General features: G+C 37.1%; 1 non-coding gene and 1 pseudogene across 1 annotated transcript; both read left to right on the top strand.

Annotated features, from left to right (window-relative positions):
* The first annotated feature begins 2007 nt into the window (after nt 1–2007).
* On the top strand, nt 2008–14511 carry LOC148294384 (uncharacterized; annotated as a pseudogene).
* LOC148294385 (small nucleolar RNA U3) lies at nt 13456–13666 on the top strand. Its single transcript, XR_015836182.1, has one exon. It is a non-coding gene; the product is annotated as a small nucleolar RNA U3 (small nucleolar RNA).
* Nucleotides 14512–21589: the final 7078 nt, after the last annotated feature.

Here is a 21589-nt window from a genome sequence, read left to right as displayed (position 1 = left end):
TTTATGGTTCTTCTCCTCCATATTTCTCACGTCCTGCATTCTAAGCATTATTGTATTCTTCAATTTTGTTTGATCGTCTCTTTGCCTCTTCGCTGTACTCCTTTCCTCCTCATTTCTCCCAACAATTGTTTCTTCTCCAATAAATAAATAAAAAAACTTCTCAGCATTGAGCTGGAGGAGGACGATGCCATGGATTTCTTTCTTCATATGGCTTCGGTTCACCACAATAAAGCTTCCTGATCATTAAGAAGGCTCTATAACATAATCCCATTTCTTTCATTCCTCCTATTTCTTTATATATTCTTAAAAAGACTCAATGAACCTGGAATTCGAATTGCTTTGGTCTTATTGTAGATACCTAGGCTTTAAAAAATTCTAGCAACTGTAATATAAGTTTCTTTTCGACATCAAAAAGAAAAGAAAAGAAAAATTAAATTGAAGATGTTATCCTTATCTTGAAAGCCATATTAGAAAGAAGACTTTATCTTGATAAGAAAGGTCAGTAAATTTTGGGTAATAGCTACATCACTAGATTGAGACTTTCTCAAATGATTTATAGTTAGCAAGCATTTTTTGGCAGGTCAAAAGAAAAAAGGGGTATGAAAATTCATCCTTCGAAGAAAATCCATGCTGTTCATCGTCCTCCTCCAGCTTACATGGAAATGAGAAGTGTTTTTATTTATATATTTATTTTGGTAACACTTTAAACCAAAGGTTTCTGGTTTGAAATTTGTGAGGAGAGAAGAGAGAGAATGGGTTATTTTCAAGGCATATTCATTATATGGTTGAGAGGGGATTGATGGCTTTTCAAATGCAGTCTTAACCATCAAAACTGATTTAATCTAAAGGTTGAAAATGTGTGGTTTTTTGTGTCTCCCAATCCCGACCCTATATATATACAGAGAGCTTTTTTATTTAGGGATCCCTCAAATAAGTTTATTTGAGAGATACCCTTGTATGGCTCACTCCGCATTGTATTTCGCTAATCCAAATCGTCTATTTTTTACATATTTTCTACACTTACGATCAATGGCGAAGGCACTTGGGGACCAATGCAGTCACTGGCCCCCACTGAAATTTTATTATAATAAAAAATTAGTACTAGTATTAGAAGTCTGAAGCCATATGGATATGGGCCAAAGAAGATTTCAGCCGAAGAAGTCAAGTCATAGTGTGGCGTTTAAGTCATAGGGGCGTGGTCCAGTAGATTTCAAGTTGAAATTTTCAACGTGGGCCAGCCAAATATCCTAAAATTATACACTACCTATTCCTAAAAGGATTAGAATTATTATTATTATTATTATATACTGCCTTATAGTATAAATCAATAAATCTAAGCCTTTTTCTCTTTTCTTGAGTTAGAAACAACTAGCCAGTTACTTGTGAGTTTTTTTTTTTTCTTCTCAAATTCTAATTATATTATCAAGTTTTTTTATTTCTATTGATTTTAATGGGTCTTTCAATTTATGTGTAGATTACCAAAGGGAAAACGCTTTGAAGTTATTTAGTAAATCGCTATTCAACTCCAAGTATGTATTTTTCTATCCCTTGTAATTTTTCTTGTGTAGTATGTAATTCTTTATCCCTTTAATGCAATTGTGAACTTGTGTTGGTGAAATTTTAATTTTATTTTATAAATTTCTATATCTATGATTCTCTATTGGTTTGATTAATATATTGCTTTGAATTGAATGCTCAATTTGCTTCGGTTTATAAGTTTGAGAAGATGTTCATAATTGTTTCGATTTAAATTTAGTTCATATATGTGTTTCAGTTATGGAAAGATTTTAGGGTTATGATGGCGCAAGTAATATGAGAGGTGAGTTTAGTGGTCTTAAAACACTCATTCTAAATGAGAATGACTCTACTTTTTATGTTCATTATTTTGCTCATCAACTTCAGCTAGCTCTGGTAGCTGTGGCAAAGAAACATTCAGAAATTGCAGATTTATTTACTATGGTTTCTAATGTGGTGAATGTTATGGGTGCATCCGCTAAGCGTCGTGATATGCTGAGAGAAAAGCATGCTGATGCAATTTCTGAAGCACTCAATAATAATGAGCTCTTAAGTGGGCAAGGCCTGAATCAAGAAACTAATCTTAAGCGGTTTAGTGATACACGATGGAGCTCTCGTTATAATTGTTTAATTAGTTTGGAAAACATGTTCCCGTCTGTGATAGATGTGCTTAAGATTGTAAGAACATATGGATCAGGTTACAAACAAAAATTTGAAGCAAAGGTTCTATTGACTTTTATGCAATCATTCAGCTTCATTTTTGGTCTACACTTGATGAAAAGAATTTTGGTAATCACAAACGACTTGTCTCAAGCATTACAAAAGAAAGATAAAAATATTGTGAATGCCTTGGACTTGGTCAAAATAAGTAAAGGAAGATTGCAAAGTATGAGAGATAATGGTTGGGATTCTTTACTTGATCAAGTTTCTTTCTTTTGTGGCAAGTATCATATTGAAATTCCAAAAATGGATGATATTTTTTCTAGTGGAGGGAGACCAAAACGTAAAGCTCAGCCCATCACAAACTTACATCATTATCGTGTTGATTTATTCGTTGATGTCATTGATATTCAGCTCCGAGAGTTAAATGATCGGTTCAATGAGAAGAATACTGAATTACTTCTTTGTATGGCATGCTTGAGTCCAAGAAATTCATTCTCTGCTTTTGATAAAGCAGAGTTGATGCGACTTGCCCAATTTTATCCAAGTGATTTTTCTGAGCATGACCTCAAATTACTCGAAGAACAACTTGAGAATTACATTTGGGACGTGAGCACTAACAATGAATTTACAGAATTGAAAGGGATTACTGATCTTGCGCAAAAGATGGTTGAGACAAAAAAAAGATCAGATCTACCCTTTAGTGTACTTGCTTCTGACACTAGCTGTAAGATCCCACATCGACCAACGGAAAGGGTGTTGATGTGCCTTATATGTACATGTCCGCATCCATCTAGCACGAGGCCTTTTGGGAGCTCACTGGCTTCGGAGTCGTAGGAACTCCGAAGTTAAGCGAGTTGGGGGTGTTGCATTCCTAAAAGGACACAAATTAATGTGCAAACAACCAATTAAAAATACCCGCAAGTGCACGAATCTATTGAAGTATAGATTATGTAAGTACGGGGTCGATCCCACGAAGAACTTGTCGGCTTCCTATAAGTTCTAATTTGAGTACAAAGAGAACACTTAATTAACACACCACAAATGCACAAATGAAATAGGGAAACTAGAAATGAGTAAAGAAGTGTAAAAGAAATGAAACAACACAAGAAAACTAAAGAAAAACACAAACAGCACTTTTTATCACCCTTTTATCACCTATGAACAGTGCTAAAGCGACCGGTCGTGAGGCAGAAGCGACCGGTCGTTTTTGGGCAGAGTCGAAACTCAAATTTTGACGTGAAAAGAGACCGGTCGTCAGGTAAAAGCGACCGGTCGTTTTTGGGCAGATTCGTTTTCTCTGTTTTTCAGTTTCGACCTCTGTCCAGTGTTTTGCCTATAACTTTCCAACCGTACGTCCAAAATTCACGTTCTTTATACGGTTGGATTCAGCACAGAAAATGAAAGAACACAACGCGGACCAAAAGTCCAAAACAATTACGAAAATAAACAGAATTCAGTAAACAAGACACACAATGTGTCGAACACGCAACTCACACACACATTTGGGGGGGGGGGGGGGGTTTTGATTTGGTTCAAGTGATCTACTTCTATTGCATGTAAGTAAATGGACTTCGAATTTAAATGAGAATGGCAGAGATGAATTATCAAGATGTGAAATCAAAATGTAACAAACACTAGGGTTTCGGAATCCACCCTAAACAATTCTACCTATGTTCATAAATACTCAAGTGATGAACTCTAAACGTGTTGATGAAGATGTTCGCAATCAAGACCATGGTTCGTGGCTCAAGACGCATTGATTCTCTCTAATGTATGTAAAGTGCATGGTTCGTGCTACAATACTTGTGCCCTCCCCATAACCGAACCTAGGTATGGTTCGTACTTCGATTCAATTACAAGGAGAACCCATTAAGTTCAAAGAGAATATGAACATCACAAGAATCCTAATAGCATGGTGTTTACATTAGGTATTCAAGAAACCAAATCACATGGATGATTCTTACTTCATCCATTTATTGCTTAGGATAACATGAAGATACACATAATCCCAACAATCTCAAGAAGCATGCTTTCAAAGATGGCCAACCAAGGAAAAACACACATCAAGGATAGATTAATTTGGTGAATTGGAATTCATCAACAATATCTAGAAATTCATACACTCAAGTATCAAAACAATAAGGTAATCATGTTTAGGGCTTCAACCTAAGCCCTAGCTATGGAGTTTAGTTCCTCATAATCATTTCAAACACAAATTCGAAATATAACTAGAAAGAGTTTACAGATTTGGAAATGATGAAAGCTTGAAGTCTTCAATGGTGGAAGTCTTCTCCTTTCTTCCTTGGCTGCACCTCGTTCTCCTTCCTTCAAGCTCTCCCCAAAATCTGCTCAAAGTCTCCACGTACCAGCCCCTCTCTCTTTCTCCCAAAACTGAATGATACCCCCAAATCTGATTGCAATCCCTTTTGACTTCTGCCCCTTCTTTCCAGCTCACTTTTAATATAAAACTTATTTTTTCTCTAAAGCTTTTGCCCATTGTCCCCTTGCCATTATGAAGCTTTGTCCTAGAAAATATGCTCTATCCCTCAGAAAATATCTCTTTTACTAAGGTGAATTCTTGTTACCAAGTGTTATGGTAACAAGAAGAATCAAGTGACACAATGGAGGTAAAAGCTGGACAATTCCGGATTTCCAGAGCTGTGGTAACATGTTGGATTGGATGGATAGGCAATACTTGTCCAATGGAGCTCAAATTTGGATATGTTGTAGTTAACATCCATTGGAACAAGTCTCATGAAGATCATGACCTCATCCGAGCACCAGAGCATGTTGATCCCAGGCCAAGAAGTTGACCTACGAAAATGAACAAAAACAGAATTTATAACCAATAATGCACTTTTAGCTCATTTTCATTCCAACCAAGGTAAAATCTAAGAAAACACAAAAAGGAAGTAAAATGCTATAAAATGTCAAGAACTAACTCAAAATAGTGGGTGAATAACATGAAAAATCATGTGTAAAAATGAACCGAACAAACTTCCCAAACTTATCTTTTGCTAGTCCTCGAGCAAAACAGAAACTAAAACAAGACTCGAAACAAACTTTCCAAACTCTTTCCAAAGAGAGAGCGACTCATGCAAACGACTCAAAAGTTTTCACAAGAAAAACTCAGTTTACACATTATTCACAAGGCGGCAAAATTCATAACACAACATGCTCAAGTGTAGTAGTGTGATGGCCAAATGGAACTCATTCTCCAATTTCAGTTTTTACACAACTTCAAAAATCATTCCAAGCACAAATGTAACTTCAAATCTCACCAAAGTTGTCCTCTCACAAATGAATCACTCGGAAGAGGGGTATAATGCAACACTCAATAGTAAGTATGAGAATAGAGTTAAACCTCACGGGACTTAACTCAAAATAGAAGGATGAAGAACATGCATAACTATGATCTCAAGAAGGATGCCAAACACTTAAAAGCCGAAAAATGTGTGCAAATCAACCACATGACATTTAGGATCAATTTAGGTCTTTATTATAGGTTGTAATGGGGCTAAGGGTGTAAGGTAAGTGAGAAATGAAGGGAATGGATACAACAAAGTCCAAGGAACTCACAATGTAAGAGCATATAATCGTTGACTAAAAGACTTTGAAACATCACGCTTGAGATTTTCACTCTTTTTTTTTTTTTGGTGATCAAATAGACCACAAAGCCTTATACCTCCACTAATTACGATTCACACTCCTTCCTTCCATTTGAACAACCAAGAAACATGGAATTGAATTTGAAACCATTGCCACTTAACCACGACTTTTCTCTTTTCTTTCACCCTTTTAGTGAAGTACTCTTTTTTTTTTTTTTCTTTTTTTTTCTTTTTTTTTTTTGAAAGTAATAATCCTTCCCAAACTTAGCATGAAAAACACATCTAAATTAAAGCTCACGAGTTCCTTAGAAAGGTAAATTCTTGTTTTTCAGGCTAAGGCTAGAAGTAATAACTGGTTACTTGAAAGAAAAGGCATACATATAGGCTCAAGGTGGTTAACAATGGAAAATCATGCTTAAGCATGCATAGGGTTAGCTTGAAAGGCACAAACGGTCCAAAGAGGGCCTTAATATCATTTCTCAAATGTCATGTAATCAAATTGCACAAGAATGAGTAACTTTTAAGTGCTCAACCAAATCAATGAATAATGAGATCAAACAACAACTCAGATGACAAGAAAAGTGGAATATGTGTATAACACTCATGAATTGAAGCACAAGGCTCAAAGCTCACATTATATGGTTATACAAGTCTAATTCATGCTTGATACAATTCTTTGGATCATGCAAGTCCCTCAACTGGAGAATTATGAAACAAATGGCAAGTGCGTAGAGGGTTTCAAACATATCATGCTAGAACGATGCCATTTAGTGAATAACAAATTTTTTAATTAATTTTTTTTTTTAGAGCATTTTCAATCAAGTCATTTAAACATTCATCACAATCTCATCATATATGTCCGGAAAGTGACTTGAAAACACAAAGAATCAAAACTGAAAAGAAAACAGAACAAATTAAAGCAAGAATTTAAGCGAAACGAAAAAGACTTGCTATCCCTTCCCAAACTTAGAAATAAACATTGTCCTCAATGTTAAAGAATTCAGGCATCAACAACGTTATAACAAGAATTAAAGGGAATAAAGCAGTTAAATACAAGAACAAACACGAAAAAACAACTACAACACGGTTGCAAAAACAAAAACAAAAACGAAACCAAACAGAAACAAATAAAACAGTAAGCCCTAACAACAGTCTTACACATGCAGAAATCCAACCCAAAGAAACGCACAAACCAAATGAAAGCCCAACCCAAACGAAAGCCCAAAAGCGAAGAAAGTAAATAAAACAAAGAAACCAAGTCAGAAGCACAAAGAGCGAGGACTCAGTAAAATAGAAAAAGTGGGCCCTGAAGTCTCGGCACCTGTGAGTCACGGGATACAAAGTGAGAGACGTGTCGACAAGCAGAGGTCTCTCTCACGGTCCCAAGCCAGAATTATTGGCTTCATAGGAAGGTGTGACGACTTTCGTTTCTCAAAAGTGCTGAAAGGCGGAACTGTAATTAAAGGGGTTGGGGACCAGGTGAGGTGACCTAAGGGGATAGGCCGTAAGGGCCGCGCAAAACGCAGAAGCGCAGTGTCTATGGTTACAAAGAAACTAACTCTATAAAAGAAGAAGAGAAAGAGTTGGGAAAAAACACACAAACGCAGAAACACACAACAGAGAAAAGAAAGAACAAAAGAAAAGAAAGTTCAAATGGCTTCTTCCTACCCATTCTCGCTGGATCTCAACCTAGCTCCACCGACTCAGACTCGGGGCCAAGCAGTGGCACCAGTGTGGATGCCCTACTTTGCCTCTGCACGGGGGCACGTGACAGTGAACGACTCGATACTGCTGGACAACGATGTTGCCCTTGGAGTTGCTAGAAATCTAGTGACTCCCAAGGATATACGGGTGCTGGGAGCAAGGGATGACAACAGGGTCGTGAGCGATGCTCTAGCACTAAGCGTGCAAAGCACCGCAACAGTCGCAAGTGTGGGCCATCGCCTACTTGCGAAGTCCCATGAGGTGGAGGTGCTAAGAGGTCAGTTGGCGGCGGAGCGAAGTATGGTGGAAGAGTGCCAGAGTATTATTAAAAGTTTAAAAAGGGAAAGGGCAAGGATAGTGGAGGTGAATCGACACCAGCTAGAGGCGTTGCGGGAAGAGAACCAAAATCTCTCAAAGATGGTAAGTGTTTACGCCCATGACATGAGAAAGCAGCTGGAGGACCTGGACCAACCGGGTAAACGCAAGAAAACAGATCGCGAGAGTAGGTACGCTCAAGCTAAGAGTGCGATCTTTGGGAACTCGAGTGATGAGCCCCAAGAGGCTGTGCGTGAAGCCCCGGAAGAGGATAGCCATAGGGCTAAGCTCAAAGGTCCAATGGCCGAGACACCGAGCACTGTGAAAGAATAATTTCTAATGTATTAGTGGTGTGCCTGGTTGTCTTTGCCCTTTCCGTGTATTTTATTTTATTTTATTTTATTTTAAATTTTAAATTTCTCGTTTCCGGAAATAAAAAGAAAAGAAAGTTGCAAAAGACAAAGAAGAAAAACAAAACGCACTTCCCCAAACCGGAATAAAAGGAATGCGACAAACGAAAAAGACACAAATCACACTTCCCCAACTGAAATAAAACAAAAACGACAAACTGAAAAGAAATCAAAACATAATGCACCAGAAAACAGGGAGGAAAAGAAAGCAAAGCGAAAGTAGAAATGCTTCCCCTTTTAACCGGATGCAACCGCAAATTGCGCAGGAAATGCAAAGTGGTGTCGGCTCCCTTATGAGCATATGGCTATTTAAACCACTTCTCGGTTGAAAGAAGGAGCATCCTGGATTTCAACCTGCAAACTCAAGAAAAACCATCAAAAAGCCCAGACAGAAAAATCAATGGCATCCCCAGATATGCTTGTTGATGACCTTAACCTTGAGTTGTCCCTTGCACCACCAAATACCCAGACACGGGCTCCTCCAAACCCTATCTTCCCAAACTCCTCATACCACCATGGCTCGGCCTCAAACTTCTCTGAGGTGGTGCCGCGTAGGGCAGTATTGCCGGAGGGCATGACTGTCAGCAGACTGACAGTTGCAGATCATCTGCATGTGGCGCAGAGGTCTGACCAGATGGCAGTGGACGAGTCCCACAATCTAACCGTGCTCAATGCGGTCTCGGCCACAAATTTGGGCATGCGCCTACTGGCGAGAACACGAGAGTGCGGGGCACTGAGTGAGGAGGTGGCAGCCCTGAAAGCTCTGGTGGCGGACCTGCAGAAACGGCTCTACAGCGCCAACCAGCATGTAGAGATGCTGCAGAAAAGGAACGAAGATCATGTAGAGCTGCTGCAGATTCTACAAGCAAGAACAGACATAGGCAATTAGCAGAAGCCTCTGGTGGCGCAGAATGCAACAAAGAACATGTGATTAGGAATTTAATGTACGCATTTTCACTAGTGTTTATGTAATCACATGTTATGAAATGAAGAAGTATTCACGCCCAAGTTCTGATTGTGCATTAATGAATTGAAAACACTTCCCAAACTTATATGAAACACTGTTTATAACTGATGGAGATTTAAAATTAAACAATTCCATATAGAAAGATTGGGATGAACAAAAAGAAAATAAACAACCACAAACTACAATAAAGAAGAAAAACAAAGAAAAACAAGTTAGAAACACAAACAAGTAAAGGAAAGCAAAAGTAAGAAAAACAAAGAGAAACAACAAGAAAATCCTAATTACCTTGGTTGGAAAATTGTAACCCTAACTCAAAAGAATAAAAAAATAAATAAAATAAAATAAAAGCAAGTTTGGGTCTAGAGAAACTCCACTTTGAAGCGATTAGGACGACAACAAACTTCTTCTATTCACCTTGGGTTGCCTCCCAAGAAGCGCTAAGTTTAAAGTCTTTTGCCGGACTTCCAGCATACTATGGTCACTTGGGGGGTTTTGGCTCAATTGCCTCCTTATGCCGAACATGAAGTTTCTTCAAATCTCTTTGCCATCTAATCAACCCATTTCGTATTCTTTTCTTTTTATGCGCATGAGTAGATTTCAAAAGCAATTTTAAGCGCTCTTCAATACGTGGATTGGATGGATGAGGCACATATTTAGGATTGAGTGGCATTCTCACTTGAGTAGAAATGATGGCATTGAACATGTGATTGGTGCTTGGAACATGGATGTTCAGCTTGTCTTCCTCTAGTACTTCAAAAACAGAATAAGGCATTAGATTAATTGAAGCACCTAAATCAATTAAAGATTTCTCAAACAATTTATCACCAATTACACATGGAATTGTGAAACTTCCTGGACCTTCCAACTTGGGAGGAAGCTTCCTTTGCAAAACAATAGAAACCTCTTCCGTTAGTGCAACTGTTTCATCATCTTTGAAGTTCCTCTTGTTGGTACAAAGATCCTCCAAGAGAGGAATGTTGACTTGCACCTTCCTACAAGTTTCCAATATGTCCTTGGCATGTTGAATTTTGTTGGAACTCATAAGCCTGTGAGGAAAAGGAGCACGTAAGATTTCTTCATCAGTAGGTTCACGACTTACCTTCTCCTTTCTTGCCCTTCTTGCAAGTTCATGCTTTGGGATCCATTCGGATGAAGAAGCTGCTTGTTTATCTTTCTCTTTGTTGCTTTCATCCTTTTCTTTAGGCTCAGTCACTTGTTCAACCTGCATGTCATCAACATTGTGAATCAAATTTTTAGAACCATCAATTTCACCAATTACCTTACCAGTTCTCAAGGTAACTGCTTGAACATGCTCATGCCCGGTTGGTATCACTGTTTGGTTAGGCATCATCCCAACTTCCCTTTGACTCAAAGCTATAGCAATTTGCCCCACTTGATTTTCTAGATTGGCAATGGCCTTATTCATTTTCTGCATGTGGGTATCATTCCTCTGCATGTGGGTGTCATTCCTCTGCATGATGAAATTATCTGTGTTTCTAACCATTGAAGCAACAATTTCTTCCAAAGTTGGTCCTTGAGGTGGTTGGTGAGATTGACTAAGTGGTGGTGGATTATAATATTGGGGTTGACCATAAGGTGGACAAGTATTATGTTGGCCTTGATATGGTTGATATGACCCTTGTTGAAAATTTGGATTGTCGGTCCACCAGAAGTTTGAATGATTTCTCCACTCCGGATTCTATGTTTGTTGGAAATATTCATTCATAGTCAACTCATTCTGAAATGAGCCAAAAGCATTTGCTTCCTCCATCACAAATTTATTGGAGTAATCTTGCATAGTAAGTTCCACAATTTCAGTTGCGGCTGCCATTGGTGATGGTGGAGGTGACTCGTCGGATGTTCCTATAAGAAAAAGAAACAAAAACAAATCAAGATAAAATGAAACAACAATAAATAAACAAAAATAAAACTAAGTACCCTAAACATACTCAATCAAAACATATAAGCAACCGTGCCAGTTCCCCAGCAACGGCGCCAAAAATTGTTGCATTCCTAAAAGGACACAAATTAATGTGCAAACAACCAATTAAAAATACCCGCAAGTGCACGAATCTATTGAAGTATAGATTATGTAAGTACGGGGTCGATCCCACGAAGAACTTGTCGGCTTCCTATAAGTTCTAATTTGAGTACAAAGAGAACACTTAATTAACACACCACAAATGCACAAATGAAAGAGGGAAACTAGAAATGAGTAAAGAAGTGTAAAAGAAATGAAACAACACAAGAAAACTAAAGAAAAACACAAACAGCACTTTTTATCACCCTTTTATCACCTATGAACAGTGCTAAAGCAACCGGTCGTGAGGCAGAAGCGACCGGTCGTTTTTGGGCAGAGTCGAAACTCAAATTTTGACGTGAAAAGCGACCGGTCGTCAGGTAAAAGCGACCGGTCGTTTTTGGGCAGATTCGTTTTCTCTGTTTTTCAGTTTCGACCTCTGTCCAGTGTTTTGCCTATAACTTTCCAACCGTACGTCCAAAATTCACGTTCTTTATACGGTTGGATTCAGCACAGAAAATGAAAGAACACAACGCCAAAAGTCCAAAACAATTACGAAAATAAACAGAATTCAGTAAACAAGACACACAATGTGTCGAACACGCAACTCACACACACATTTTGGGGGGGGGGGGGGGTTTGATTTGGTTCAAGTGATCTACTTCTATTGCATGTAAGTAAATGGACTTCGAATTTAAATGAGAATGGCAGAGATGAATTATCAAGATGTGAAATCAAAATGTAACAAACACTAGGGTTTCGGAATCCACCCTAAACAATTCTACCTATGTTCATAAATACTCAAGTGATGAACTCTAAACGTGTTGATGAAGATGTTCGCAATCAAGACCATGGTTCGTGGCTCAAGACGCATTGATTCTCTCTAATGTATGTAAAGTGCATGGTTCGTGCTACAATACTTGTGCCCTCCCCATAACCGAACCTAGGTATGGTTCGTACTTCGATTCAATTACAAGGAGAACCCATTAAGTTCAAAGAGAATATGAACATCACAAGAATCCTAATAGCATGGTGTTTACATTAGGTATTCAAGAAACCAAATCACATGGATGATTCTTACTTCATCCATTTATTGCTTAGGATAACATGAAGATACACATAATCCCAACAATCTCAAGAAGCATGCTTTCAAAGATGGCCAACCAAGGAAAAACACACATCAAGGATAGATTAATTTGGTGAATTGGAATTCATCAACAATATCTAGAAATTCATACACTCAAGTATCAAAACAATAAGGTAATCATGTTTAGGGCTTCAACCTAAGCCCTAGCTATGGAGTTTAGTTCCTCATAATCATTTCAAACACAAATTCGAAATATAACTAGAAAGAGTTTACAGATTTGGAAATGATGAAAGCTTGAAGTCTTCAATGGTGGAAGTCTTCTCCTTTCTTCCTTGGCTGCACCTCGTTCTCCTTCCTTCAAGCTCTCCCCAAAATCTGCTCAAAGTCTCCACGTACCAGCCCCTCTCTCTTTCTCCCAAAACTGAATGATACCCCCAAATCTGATTGCAATCCCTTTTGACTTCTGCCCCTTCTTTCCAGCTCACTTTTAATATAAAACTTATTTTTTCTCTAAAGCTTTTGCCCATTGTCCCCTTGCCATTATGAAGCTTTGTCCTAGAAAATATGCTCTATCCCTCAGAAAATATCTCTTTTACTAAGGTGAATTCTTGTTACCAAGTGTTATGGTAACAAGAAGAATCAAGTGACACAATGGAGGTAAAAGCTGGACAATTCCGGATTTCCAGAGCTGTGGTAACATGTTGGATTGGATGGATAGGCAATACTTGTCCAATGGAGCTCAAATTTGGATATGTTGTAGTTAACATCCATTGGAACAAGTCTCATGAAGATCATGACCTCATCCGAGCACCAGAGCATATTGATCCCAGGCCAAGAAGTTGACCTACGAAAATGAACAAAAACAGAATTTATAACCAATAATGCACTTTTAGCTCATTTTCATTCCAACCAAGGTAAAATCTAAGAAAACACAAAAAGGAAGTAAAAAGCTATAAAATGTCAAGAACTAACTCAAAATAGTGGGTGAATAACATGAAAAATCATGTGTAAAAATGAACCGAACAGGGGGCCAGAGCAATCCCAGGATGGGTGACCCATTGGGAAGTTGGTAGTGAGCTCCCAGAAACAAAATCGTGAGGGCCAGATAGGGGGCCCAAAGCGGACAATATCGTGCTACGGCGGAGCCGATCCGGGATGTGACAATTACGACCTTACTTGGACAGGATTTGTTCTATAGGATCGTACCTCTGAATCCTTGATTTCTAAGGAGACAGGAATCCCAGCCTGGTGGATGAATCATGACCGTGCGATCAGAGCGTGATTAACAGCTTCTGATTCTTCGGAATCATGAAGCAGTAGAGGATCGTTCTCAGCTGGGTGACTGGCTGGGGCAGTCACATGGTTGTCTGACAGGTTCCCCTCTCTATTGTAAGATCCCACATCGACCAACGGAAAGGGTGTTGATGTGCCTTATATGTACATGCCCGCATCCATCTAGCACGAGGCCTTTTGGGAGCTCACTGGCTTCGGAGTCGTAGGAACTCTGAAGTTAAGCAAGTTGGGGGCCAGAGCAATCCCAGGATGGGTGACCCACTGGGAAGTTGGTAGTGAGCTCCCAGAAACAAAACCGTGAGGGCCAAAGAGGGGGGGGCCCAAAGCGGACAATATCGTGCTATGGCGGAGCCGATCCGGGATGTGACAATTTGGTATCAAAGCCACTTTGCCGTGTGTTGCGAGTGTGCCGACGAGGACGTCGGGCCCTAAGGGGGGTGGATTGTAAGATCCCACATCGACCAACGGAAAGGGTGTTGATGTGCCTTATATGTACATGCCCGCATCCATCTAGCACGAGGCCTTTTGGGAGCTCACTGGCTTCGGAGTCGTAGGAACTCCGAAGTTAAGCGAGTTGGGGGCCAGAGCAATCCCAGGATGGGTGACCCACTGGGAAGTTGGTAGTGAGCTCCCAGAAACAAAACCGTGAGGGCCAGAGAGGGGGGGCCCAAAGCGGACAATATCGTGCTACGGCGGAGCCGATCCAGGATGTGACACTAGCACTAATCTTACCTGTTACGACCGCAAGTGTAGAGCGAGTATTTTCAGCTATGAATATTGTGAAGAATCGGTTACGCAATCTAATGGGGGATTTGTGGATGAATGATTGCTTGGTTGCTTATATTGAGAAAGACATTTTTAATAGTATAGATGACGAGGTTGTTATGCGACGATTTGAAAATATGAAAACTCGTCGAGAACAATTATGATTGTAATGAATAGACAATATAGACAATATGATTTTTGATGTTTTGATGTCTAGTTCGAAGTTTTTAATATTTATATTTTGTGAAAGGCCCCAGACACATGAAATCCTGGCTTCGCCACTGCTCACAGTGTTTGTCAGCTAGCTATATAATCAACTTAAATTAGTTAACCCATCATGCAATGCATTTCCTTCCAATTTTTTGTGATAAACTAATACATAATTGACTGAATAAACATCCTCTAAAGTTTCAATAAAAATTTCCAAGTTTTTCTTATAATTTCCATAGTTTTTATTTAATTTTTATCAATATCGATAATATTCCGATATTTCCATCGAAATTTCCGTGTTTTTGGACAACTGATATTTCCGATACCATCGATATTTCATACCTTGATTGAAAAGACTATAGGTAGTGTACTACAGTGGGCTCCCAAACCGAAGTAGCACATATTGCCGCTTTAGAGTATTTCATTTGAAGGTTAAGAGTGAAGGATCATATTTGATTGAAGATGGGAAAAAATGTGAACTTGGTTGAACTAATGGTTGCTTGTAATTAGTAAAAGCATGTGTTTTTTTGTTTCCGCAAATCTAATGCTTTGCTTCTAAACATTTAAAGGCTCCGTTACTAGGCTCATTTCAAGGTTCTTGGGCTTCTGCCTATCGAGCTGCTACATGAATTGATCCACAAGTTGTCCAACATTAAAATATATATTAGGTTTTAACACATGTTTTCATTTCATTTTAAATTTAAGAGTGAATGGTCAGATTGGATTCAACATGAGAAAAGAAGTCGACTCTTCTTTCTTTTTTTTTCTTTCTTTTCTTCTTTCATCAAGCTTTGATAATTATTTAAGAGGATTTCACTAATGAACTCATTTTAGTATGACATAATATACGAAAGTCCTTATAGAACCTATTTGGAATGAAAAACCCAAAACTAGTCACTTGTTATTTTCTAATTGGTTCTTATAAAATTTTAACGCACTAAGAATCAATTAGAAAACAATAAGCGGCTAATTTTGGTTTTTTCTCTCCAAATAGACTCGATACGAATTTTTGTATAATATGTCATGCTAAAATGGATTTTTAATAAATATTAAAGCATTGAATGATAGTGATATCATTGGCAAAGACCACGACTTTACATATTTGATTTTTTGGGTACTTATCCTTTTAGTTGCAGCAGTCCAAATCAAAATCAATCACTTCAATTTTGGCTTGTACATATTTGATTTGATAATTCCCCAGAAAATCCTTGCCCATTTTCTTTTTCCTTTTCTCTTTTCGCAAAACATTATCCCTTACCCATAGATTAGATGATGTGAATTGTACGTCTTCTTTTTCTCCTTTTCAAAGCTGAAAATGTTTTCATTTGAACTTTTTGTAACTAAAACAAGAAAAACAAAGAATTACTTTCCACGCGAAATTCTATAGTGAGGGCCTTATATATGGTTCTTAAGTGAGGCTTTATCTCTTAATCATTGAATTAAATTGGTTAGTCGTTTGATCAAATTGATTAGCCTAATCCAATGATTAAAAGATATGACCTCACCTAAGGACCCTATATAAAGCCCTCACTATAGAATGACTCTACTTTTCACACTCCATGTGGACAATTATTTAGCCCAAGACCCTGGCCCAAGGTAGGCAGGTAGACAACCCAAGACCCAATGAAATGTGGACACAAAATATTTAAAATTGGCCCATGTATAGATAAAAAAAAATAGAAATTATACTACTGGAATTCTAGACAGAAAAACTAGGTAGAGTCTAATAATTCTTTTTTTTTTTAAAGAGGCCCAACTCTTTTCTTTCTTTTTTGTGTGGTCCAAAACTAATTGTTATATTTACCCAATAATAAGAGAAAGTTTATTTATTTTAATAATTTTTACTTTAAATGCAAGAAGTTCATTTAATTTGTTAGAACATTTTAAAGTTTTTAATTCTACTCAATCTCTCAGCTCTTCCTATTCCCCTCTCTTCTCCCCACAACCAACATAGAGGAAAATTTTCAAGAGAATTTTATAATAAACCCCATTTCTTGCAATGATTTTATATATAAACACTAAAACCTATTAATTGAAGGGAAAAAAAACCCCAAAAGGACCAATTGTATATATATATTTTTAATTTGAATGATTTGTGAAATACCATTATTATCCTTGTATTATTATTTTTAAAAGAAAACAAAGGGATTTTTCGATATTTTGAGCCCTGTTTTATGATATCCGGGAAAGAGGTAAGGATGGTGGAATGACGAATTTGCACCCAATTGTCCACTAAGTGACGAATTTTGTAAAGAACAGGTGTAGTCACACCCAGAAAGATATGGTTTTTTAGACCCAAAAGTTCGGACATGCTGATGTGTGTCTAGAAATAATAACTTAGTGCATGATCATATGTATGAACATATTGCAAATAAATTGAGCCGACAAAGTGACAAATGGAGGAAGTACATTATAAAAAAAAAACAAGCGCCCATGTGGCAATATATACCCAAACTTTAAGATGGTGGCTTTCTTTCTTTCTTTCACAGCCTAAAATATGGACCCGAAGACTGAGTTTTGTGATTGGAAGTGGTAAAGCTGGTCATGCCCCTTTATCTTTTAGGCGTGTTACGTGGTGGCTTCCATTACCATTACCATTACCATAATCTCTCTCTCTCTCTCTCTCTTTCTCTCTCTCTCTCTAGGTTTTAATAGGGTTAATGGAGGATGAAATAAGGAACATCAATAATTGACCCATGAGCTGAAAACATAATATATAAAAAAACCTCCCCCGTTCATACTTCCACGGATTGGAATTTATGAATTATGGTAGGTGAAAAAACATGTAAAGAATCATGTTTATTTACATATTATAATGAGGATAATGTTGACCTATTAGCTAGAAACAAAACTTAGAACCTTGACAAGGTCATATCACATGATTAGGAGAAGCTTATTTCATTTTTACACCGGGTCAAATATATCTATAATGAAGCTGCACCGTTAAAATAGGTTAGTCATAATTAGATATCGAATTCATTATAAATATACACTGTATAAACACCAAACACGAGACCTTAAACTAAATGAAGATAAATACCGCTGAATCGAATATAAGTAAAATAAGAATGGTCAAATGCAGTTACCGAATAAAAGTATAAAGATCCAGTGGGCTGACTCAAACCGGCGGTGGTGGAAATTGTATGATTGGATTGAATTGGAGTGAAGAAAGGAGTGTTTCCATTTTCCAAGAAGACTCATTCAAGGCTTTGCCCCTTGGATTGCTTTTGTGACTGAATTGAGTTAATAATAGGGTGTGCGTTAAGGTCAGAGAAGAAGACTAGTTTAGGTAAGCAAGCTTTCTACGTGTCGGCTATTTTTGTTGGAGCATGTCTTTTACTCAGTCCAATTCGTACCTCAAAAACATTTTCTTAATCTTATACATATGTCTTTATGGTATAGAACCTTTGACCGGGTTTGTCGCAATCCATGTTGAAAACGAAATGTGTTGTTTGCTTGACAATTCTGAATTCCAAATTTTCTTTCTTTTTCTTCTGTCACCTAAGTCATGGGTCAAAAACCACCATAAATTCATAAAGGTGCTTTGACGAAGTTCTTAGCAAGTGTTGGAAATGCAGTCTTCAAAAAGTAGTAGAAAACAGTGTTATGCTTTAAGGTTTTACGGAAAACAGTAAATAGTAATAGTAAAACTAAATACAATGGTATTTTTTTAGGGCGATAGTTTTCTCACTTTTCTTTTGTCTGCTTATACACTCCCTTTTAATGATAATTATAAAAGTATTAAAAACAAAAGAAAGTGCAAAAGAACCCTGAACCCTAATCTCAAAACCGATATCAAACATATTTCAATGCATATTCCAATTATTCTTAGTTGACAACTCCTGAGAAATTTCATAACAAACTTTGAAGATGGCTCTACCCAATTGCCGGTATGATTTCCAACTGACGTACCATCCCATTTCTTTCTATTGAGTTTGATTTATGTTCTTGTTATTTAGTTCTGAATCGCCAAGGACTAGATTGATACTCAAATTAGGTCAAAGGCTACTATATAATAAAGAACGCTAAAAGTTAAAGAAAGCTCTCTCTACACACACAACTTATCATAACTAATATCACACGGATCACCATTGATCCCAAAACCGATTCCAAACATATTTCAATTCATATTCTAGACGTTGCCAATTAACAACTCCTAAGAAATTTCATAACAACTTTTGAAGATTGCTCTGCCCATCGCTGGTATGATTTCAATCTAATGTATCATCCCAGTTGCGATTATGTTGATTTCGTGCTACTAAACACTTCCTGACAACCAAAAGCGCTTCTGATAACGTTTTGCAGACAAACTTATAAGTGCTTTTGGGTTACAAAAGCTCTTTCTAGAAAAGCACCTAGTAGTGCTTCTTTTGGAATCACTTCCAAGTGCTTCTCCATAGAAAAACTCTTATGAGTAGAAGTGTTTTCTATAAAAGCATTCTCAAACAATAGTTTCTCACCGACAAGGAGATGGATTGATACTCAAATTAAGTCAAAGACTAGTATATAAAGAAGACTCAAAGTTAAAGAAAGCTCTCTACACACATAACTTATCATATTTGATGTCAAAATGAACTTGTAGTAGGTCGATTAGTATTAAGATAATGGGTGGATGAGTTCACATTATCTTATTAACTTCTGAACTTGGTGGGTGGATTCTCTTCCTCATCAGATCATGCCTACTATTCATCTTGATTTAATGGGCGGAGGAGTTCGGTTTCTCTTTGTAATTGTTTTTCTTTGCACATTAAAAAAAAGCTCAAAGTTTGTTATTCAATACATTTTTTAATTAGCTATGAACTCTTTCTAGTTCTGAAAAAGGTTAAATTCTTAAATTCTAAACTTACCTTATTCCTGGGTTTCATGTCCACCACTTGTTTTTCTCCAAAACTAATTCATTGAGTTAATTGGCATCGGTAATACATTGCTCAACAAATCTTTCTCTCATTGCGGGCTGAGAGTTGTTATAGCAACTGCTGCAAAATTAGCTTCACGAAAAATGTGCCAGACCTATTTAACGAGGACATCCTGAGAAAGATAATAGTTTGGATTAGTTTAGGAGAGAAATATAATCAGTTATGATTGTATGTCGCTTCGAAATCAATACAATTTAATCAATCCGTATCCGATTCAATAAAGATTACATTGCGATTTTTTCAATCCAACCCAATCATATTAGATGTTTAAATCTAATCCGATATGGTCCAATTGATATTGGATTGGATTGGATGATTGGTTTTGATATTGGAAAAAGATTAGTGCAATATTAAAACATTTGTTCTTAGGTTTAATCTAACCAAACATATTAATAGACGTAAACATAAAATATAAATGAAATACAAGATAAAATTGTTTTGATTATATAATACATGAAACATAACTCCATTAAATGACCCAAAATAGTCATAACCTTTTCAACTACAAATACCTACAAGAGCAAAATAAGCATAAAACTAACTAGATTGGATTTGATTGGATTCTCATGAGCAAATACGTCATCTGATCCAATCATGTCGATTTTGAAAATTACGGATCCAATTCAATCCGCCAAATCATCGAAACTAATTGAAATGGGATTGGATTGGATTTGATCGGTTAGTTTGAGCGGCTTGTATTGGATCTTGTACACCCCTATAAGCGGTGGACAATTAAATTGTAAGTTTGGATTTCCAATTATTAAATTATTTTTCTTTCTTATAAGAAATAATTAAAGCAAAGACTAATTATGTGTTTAGCTTTTTAACACATGGTATAATCCCAAGGGAGAGGTAAGACAGTAAGGACTCTTAGCACATGGATTAGGTCAATAATCATTAACAATGCTCCACTAACTAATACGTATGTTTTTAATTAATTTATATTGTCAGTTAATGGCTGACTAAATGCAGAGCCTAATCCTTTTACATCATCAAACTCTTGGTTCTGTTTGTCATTTTCAAAGCGGATTTTGTTATTGGCTCTTGTATGAGAGATTGTACTTAGTTGTTGTACTGTATATTATTCTCTCAGCTTCATCCTCTCCTTTGACCAAATGATAGGCAGGCAACAACTTTATCCATCATTGCCTCGTATTCAAGCCAATGATTAAAGGCCCCCCCAAGCCCCCAATTTTATGTGTGCATATGAACTTGGTCATGAGATGGGTGTGAAAGGGATATAACTCTTCTTCTAAATAATCGAACAAAAGGAAAATAATAAAAAAGAAACAAAAGGCAACGAGAATAAGTTTTAGTTGTTGTACCAACGGTCGCATACGAGTTCACTATGTACAAATCATGCACAGATATTGTCCTTATCTTAACCACTTAAGAGAAAGAAGGTCTAATGAACTTTTAGGTTTGAGGTTTTAACTTAAAAGACCTATGTGCAATTAGGAATGGACCAGTTATATTTGAAATGTAGATTATTGCTCCACCTAGTTAGCTGTCACTAGGATTTCCTTGAGCCTTCGCCTTTGCTACACTAGCCCTTACTCTACTAGCCCGCTCCACATTTCTGTACCGGTCAAGGATTTTTGCTTTAGTCACCTTCTTGATCATGTAAATGGCCCATGGACCTCTAAATGTGTGATTTTAACTTAAAAGGTCTTGGTGCAATTAGACGTGGACGAGCTATATTTAAAATGTAGATTATTGTTGTATTCTTTAATGTTGGACTTACACATCATGACTTGTATCGAGCTACCTACACCAACATTAGATAGGTCCTATTTGAGCAAAACTTTTGTCACAATTCATATGTAATTTAGGCTTTTTTCTTCTTTTTTGAACTCAAGTATCTTTTATGAGGTTTGACCATTGTGACTCCAGGGCAATGTGAGATTTAACCATATTTTTAAAGGGCATGATAGTAATTAAACCTTAAAAAAAGAGTAATAAAAAAGATATATAAAATCAAAGTAACATTACCTTGATTTGAACAAATTTCTACAAATGATTTGATCTAATTTTTTCTTTTTCATCTTAGAATAAGTTTTTGAATTTGAGACATCTTTCAACAAAATGGAGCGAAATACCACTAAACCAATAACCA

Source organism: Prunus avium, chromosome 5, assembly GCF_965620075.1.
Source record: "Prunus avium chromosome 5, drPruAviu1.hap1.1, whole genome shotgun sequence".
Taxonomy (NCBI): domain Eukaryota; kingdom Viridiplantae; phylum Streptophyta; class Magnoliopsida; order Rosales; family Rosaceae; genus Prunus; species Prunus avium.
This window is presented reverse-complemented; position numbering and strand designations above follow the sequence as displayed.